The sequence below is a fragment of the Lygodium microphyllum genome, chromosome 13, assembly GCF_053477565.2.
Source record: "Lygodium microphyllum isolate KBCC chromosome 13, Lygodium_microphyllum_v1.1.10, whole genome shotgun sequence".
Lineage (NCBI taxonomy): Eukaryota > Viridiplantae > Streptophyta > Polypodiopsida > Schizaeales > Lygodiaceae > Lygodium > Lygodium microphyllum.
The window spans coordinates 142752053-142758332 of record NC_141147.1 but is presented as its reverse complement, the minus strand read 5'-3'; positions in this window follow the sequence as shown (position 1 = coordinate 142758332).

The following is a 6280-nucleotide window of genomic DNA, read 5'->3' as shown; positions in this document are numbered from 1 at the left end:
CTACACAAGAAAAAATCCATTACTACCCTGTGCAAATAAAAAATATTACATGCTGCATCTATACATGCGTCTGTACCCATGTCTGTCTAGTACATCTATTCCTGTGTCTATACCTACGTCTACACTGTCATCTAGACACACTGACAGACGCACACAGTCGAACCATATTTTGAAAACTGTTATAAAAAACATGCAAAAAACCTCCATAGATGACAGCATGTAAAGAGAGAGAGAGAGAGAAAAATAGATAGAGAAAGCAAACAAGATTGAGAGAGAGAATAAGAACTCGCCTTCTTTGCTTGTCCTAACGGGTGGCAGCTAGGTTGCAAGCTCCTTGTTCTCCTTCTCCCTTCCCTTGGTAGGTTACTTGATTCTTCTTCTCCTCCTTGATGTTTGGCTCTTGTTCTTTACTATTTGGCTCTTCCTTCCTCCTTTCCTCTTTTTACTCTTATTTCCTTCCCTCATTGTCTTCATGAAGTGATAGATAGACATGATTAGTGATGTCGAGCTTGAACTGCAGAAAACGCATAAAAAATGCAAGAAAGCACTGGTCTGAAAAGAAAGTCAATTTTTTTTTTCTAAAATTATTTTTACTTGGCGCATCTGTAAGTGTATGTAATTGCGCATGTATATGTGCAGATAAGACATATTACACGCGTTGATAGACGCGCACTTACAATTAAACTGATTAGATGCTAGCTTTTGGTTGTTTTTGGATCAGCATGACTTTCCTAGTCTTTCAATATCAAAATGTTTGCCTCCATGTTGTAATTATCAATGCATTTAGAGAATATAACATATATACCAAATGAAATCATATATGTCCTTATGATTTAGGTATAATTATGTCATCATCTTCTCCTAGTATAGGACATGCTGAGTCAACAAATAGTACATTCTCCAGTGAGGATGAGACATTGCATCTTCACAATCGAGACGCTTGGCTACGACGAAAAATCAAATATATGTGCAATCGTTGTCAAGGATGTTTTTTTCGAGCACGTCAAATCACAATGTCACACCTCAGCATGTACGGAGAGTGGGACAAAGGAAAAGACCCAGTAATTTTTACTACTTTATTTACACAAATATTATTGGTCTATGTTGCATCTTCACCATTAAACAAAATCTCCTTTTTTTTATTGAGCAGGATGCGGTACCACATCCTCAAATGGTCCCTCCAGGGCGTCGAGAGGCAGCGAAGCATCGACGCAAGGAGGCAGAGTCCTCAAGAAGAGTAGAGACTGATGAAGACGATAGTAGCCCTCTTTAAATGCCCCATCAAGTTTTGGAGGAAGAGATTTTGGACAACATGGTGCACGATTTATTTTCCCATGAGGTTCGGGGGGAGGGCACCACTAGAGAGACAGATGACCCGCTACACATAGCGTCGAAAACTCCATTGTACAAAGGTTGCACCTACTCCGTTCTACGTGCATCTCTCGAGATACTGAACTTACAAACCATTTATGGATGAAGTAATGCTGGCTTGAATGAATTATTGAAGTATGTATCATTTGATATTAATTTATAAATGCTTCTAGACAATATTTGCGGTTTGTTAACTGTGTTTGCACAATATATGCAGGTTATTGTCACAAATGCTTCCAAATGGAAATAAATTACAAGTAGAAGGGATCAAGCAAGGCATTTCTTGACATCTCTTGGAGGTCTCGATTACGTTAAAATCCATGTATGTGTCTGCATCTTGTTTTGTGGGGATCCTACATCTCTACGACAGTGTCCTATTTGTGGTGAACCAAGATACAACCAGAAGATGAAATCAATGGATGTGCCTCGTAAGGTTTTGCGACATTTTCCTATTATTCCATGTATTCAACTTATATTTAAGTGTGAATCTATTGCGAGACTCATGTCATGGCATGCTAGTTACCATTCGAGTAATGGAAAGTGGAGAATTCCTTCAAACATACGAGCTTGGCAACACGTAGACAATTTGTGGCCTACTTTCAAAGAAGAGCCCAAAAATTTGAGATTTGGTCTAGGATTAGATGGAATAAATCCATTTTCCATCAAAAGCACCTCATATAGTGTATGGCCAGTGGTATTGGTGAACCATAATATCTCTCCATCCATGGCAATAAAAAAAGGACATGTAATGTTGTCCCTTTTGATTCCTGGAGAACACAAAGTAAAAAACATGGACGTTTACTTAGCGTCTTTGATCGAGGAGCTAGAAATGCTATGGAGAGGTATTGAGGTGCAAGATGTGAGTGCATCATTGTCCTTTAGAGATTTCACTTTAAAGGGCATGTTGTTGTGGACCATGCATGATTTTCCAGGCTATGAAGAGTGTTCAGATAGTTGCATACTCTATTTTATTCATTCTTACCCTTAATCAAATATATGTCATCATTAACCCACTTATTTTTATAGGTTTAACTACATCAGGATATCATGTATGTCTAATTTGCAGTCCCTCTCTGGTTTCTTCTAGACCGAAATGCTTGAAGAAGGTTGTCTATGACAATCATTATCATTTTCTTTCTATTGACCACCCCAAATATGCACCCGCCACTAATGGAAGAACTCCACAATCTCTGACCATTCAAGATTGGAAGGACACTTGGACACACGCCAATGATCATCCTCCACTCGGCATGAGTCGGTAACTAGTTTACTTCTTTTGTTTGTCTTTAAAGTACACTCCATTATGAGAACAAGAAATAATATATTGTTTATGCCTTAGATTCTCTATATTTTTTCATCTCCCATATTAGACTGAACTCAAGATCAATCACCTATTGGACCCCATGCATATATTCAAGAATGTTTCCTCTACATTATGGGATCACTTAATCGGGGCTCGTGATTCTGTCAATGTAAGGGAGGATTTATGTAGCATTGGACATAGGAGACGAGCTTGGCCACGCATTGGACCTAGAGGAAAGATCGAGTTGCCGGGTGCACTTTGGATATTGTCGAAGACCGAAGAAAAGATGGTGAAGCAGCAGATATGTAGCTTTCAAACTCCCACAGGATATATGAGATGCCTCAAGGGAGCCTTCATAAAGAAAAAAAAAAGAGGTGTGGAGAAACTATCCGATTTAAAGTCTTACGATTGGCAGAAAATGATTCAGGTAAGGATTTTCATAGCCATAAATATATTAATTAGTGGATTAACTATGTAGACTAATTAATAGTGTATGAATATTTACATACAGTTCATCCTTCCTACTAGCATATCCTATTGTGTTTTGAAAGATGCACGTGATATCATTTACAAGATGGGTGAGCTCGCGAGGTATGTATACTTTATACTTATTTTTTAGTTTACATATTACGTACATCACATAGTAAACTCGCTTGAATTTATGAATAAAACTAATCATCGTTCTCAATTGCATGTTGGTAGATTTGTGAGTTTGAAGAAAATCGATCCAAATACGTTGCAAGAGGCTCAAGTATTGTCCATTGAGGTGGTTTATTTGGTGGAGGAAACATTTCCTCACTCCATTTTGACTACTCAAGTACACTTACTCGTACATCTGATTGATGAGATCGCAATTTGTGAGGTAGTTCATGCAAGGTGGATGTTTTTTCTAGAGCGCTTTATGAAAATCCTAAAAGATTTTGTAAGGCAAAATGCACGGCCCGAGGAAAGCATGGCTGAGGGTTGGTTAGTGCAATCATCCCTTGTACAAATCTCTGAATATCTTACTAAAGTGGACCCCTCTTTACCATGACTATGGAGAGATGATGAAGATTTGAGGATGACCTCTATAATACCTCAAGGAAAAGGAAGGAGTAAAGTGATAATGAAAGAGGAATTTCGTAAGTTAAATGTATTTTGTGTGCTTAACAGTGAAGTAATGAGCAAATGGGTGACACTATATAAAGAAGCAAGGGCAAGAAGAGTAAGCGAAAGGCAAGCATTTCGTGCTAGACATGGACATAATGTCCCATATCCAGAACATTTAAGTGCGCTTCCACGTCATATTGATATAGATTGGTTACATGAAGAAATGGAGAAGATGGAAAACGAGGAGGCGATGGATATATGGCAAGTGGAGTGGGAATACGCATGAGGTTGCTTATCAAAGGTGAGACATACTTATAATTAAATTATCTTTAGTTATATATGATATAATAATTTCACATGTTTTATCTTTAACTAAATCATTAATATGGTCTCAACAATGTACTACTAGTGCACATTGTTCAATTGTATTTGGTGTGAAGGCAAACATTTTCGAACTCAACGTATAGATGATAAGAGAAATACCTAGGATTGTGGTATCCTTGCAAACTTCTTGGATACCAATGGCACCATGGAAGGTTATTGTGGCTTGATCCAAGATATTTTGAATCTTGACTTTAGGTGATTTTTTATATATGTACTAGATGTGAAGTGGTTTAAAGAAGTAGTAAAAATGGGTGGGATGAGCATCACTACAAGATATAGGCCTTATATCGACGTTAAAAGTGACAAAATGATAAATAAAATAATTTACCCCCGTCGTCGCAAAAAGCGTCGTTATTGGCGACGCTATAGAATAATCGGTATCAGCGTCGCTATCAACGTCACTATTAGCGTCGGTATCGATGCCAATATCGACGCTGATAGCGACGATTTGCGATGAAAATAATGATGTCAATAACGATGCGAGCACTAAATTTGCAACGCTAATAGCGATGGTAACAGGAAAAAAAAATTTGTGGCAGCTTGATGCCCTGCTACATATAGCATTGTGTGCTTTTTTGAGCCATACAAAATAGTTTCTACACTGTGTACAATGCGCTTGCAAAAAAAAAACAAAGTATACTGAAATCATAACACTGATACATGAAACAAATACATGATCTCATGATAAGCAATTGGTACAATCATGACAATATATCACTAATACATAGAAAATGTCTACATAGATTAGGCGACCAAAAAATAAAGGTGTGTGAACTCCAGGAATCCAAGGGCGAGCTACATATCCTCGCCCTCTAAAAGCTCATCCCATCGCAAAGGAGCATCAAACGGACTCTACAAAAAAAGAAACAACAACACATCAGTCCACCATACAATAATGCATTCTAATTAAGCATGGTAACTATGGACAAGAAAGATGAGTGACTTACAGGGCTGCCACGTCTATACAATTGGGCGATCAATGAAGTGAGATAGTGCCTCTCTGCATATTGAGCCTCAAGGCCAGTCGGATCATGATTTGCAATGGAGTGCTGCAAAGAAAACAAAATGCTAACTGTTAAAAACATGATTGTCAGTACAAAGGATATTGCAAATAAATGAGCAAGCAAAACAAAAGAAAAACTTACATTGTCCTCCAAATATGTCCTGTGGCCGCCACTCCCAAGATGATGGACCACTTCCGCCTCGAGTCATGCCCTCGCCACCTCGTGCTGTTGACTCCAACGTCCTGGAGAATCTATAGCCTCCTCCCTCAATCGGTGTCAGTCGTCCGTGTCAAACCACTCGGGCTTTGCAGCCCCACTCTTGATTGCCTTGCGTGCATTAGATTGTTTGTGTGACATATATGCATACATGAAATCCATCATCCAGGCCATAGAAAATTTATCTACTGAGGTTGGAATCAGAAACTTCTCATGCAAGGATGCTACTATGTAGTCCTTGCTCCCCTCCGGTATGTTCTTCTAATGATTTAAGATGTGCCCAAAAACTTGTTGGTACAACTCTCTCATGTGAGCCATCACCCTCCTCCCCTCATCATTCATGATGATGGCTCCTAACCTATCATCGACTAGATATGCATATCCCCTTGGGGTTTGCCTAAGATGGGTCTTCTCCCATCTGCGTCCATGCTCGTGGACATATCTAGGAGATCCCTGTGTATCCAGTGTATCAACCCGGTTAATATCTCTCAGAGTGGCACCCATAGGGGTGCCACCTGCTAACGGCTGGAGCAAAAGCTGGAGTAACTGGAGTAGACGTCCCCACATGTGTGACAAATCTTGGAGGTGACGCAACTCTAGCTAAATGATGAGAGGGAGACACTGCGTCCATGCCACGAGAGCAAGGAGTCACACCTGTATCCCGTGTGGACCCCAGGCTCATTGCCTCCATATTTATGCAGCATCCCCCTGACCTTGAAGCACTTCCTCCCTCTGGCCCGAGTCTAGAGCGTGGAGCTCGTCTGCTCGAAGCTAAAGTATTTGATCGCGCTGAAGTAGATCTAGTAAAGCACCCTGTCGAAGATTGAGATAGCTCTCGGTCTGCCATATCTCTGAATCTCGTGATCTGGTTTGGAGACATGCGTGTGAAGATATCCTGTAACTCCTCATCGCT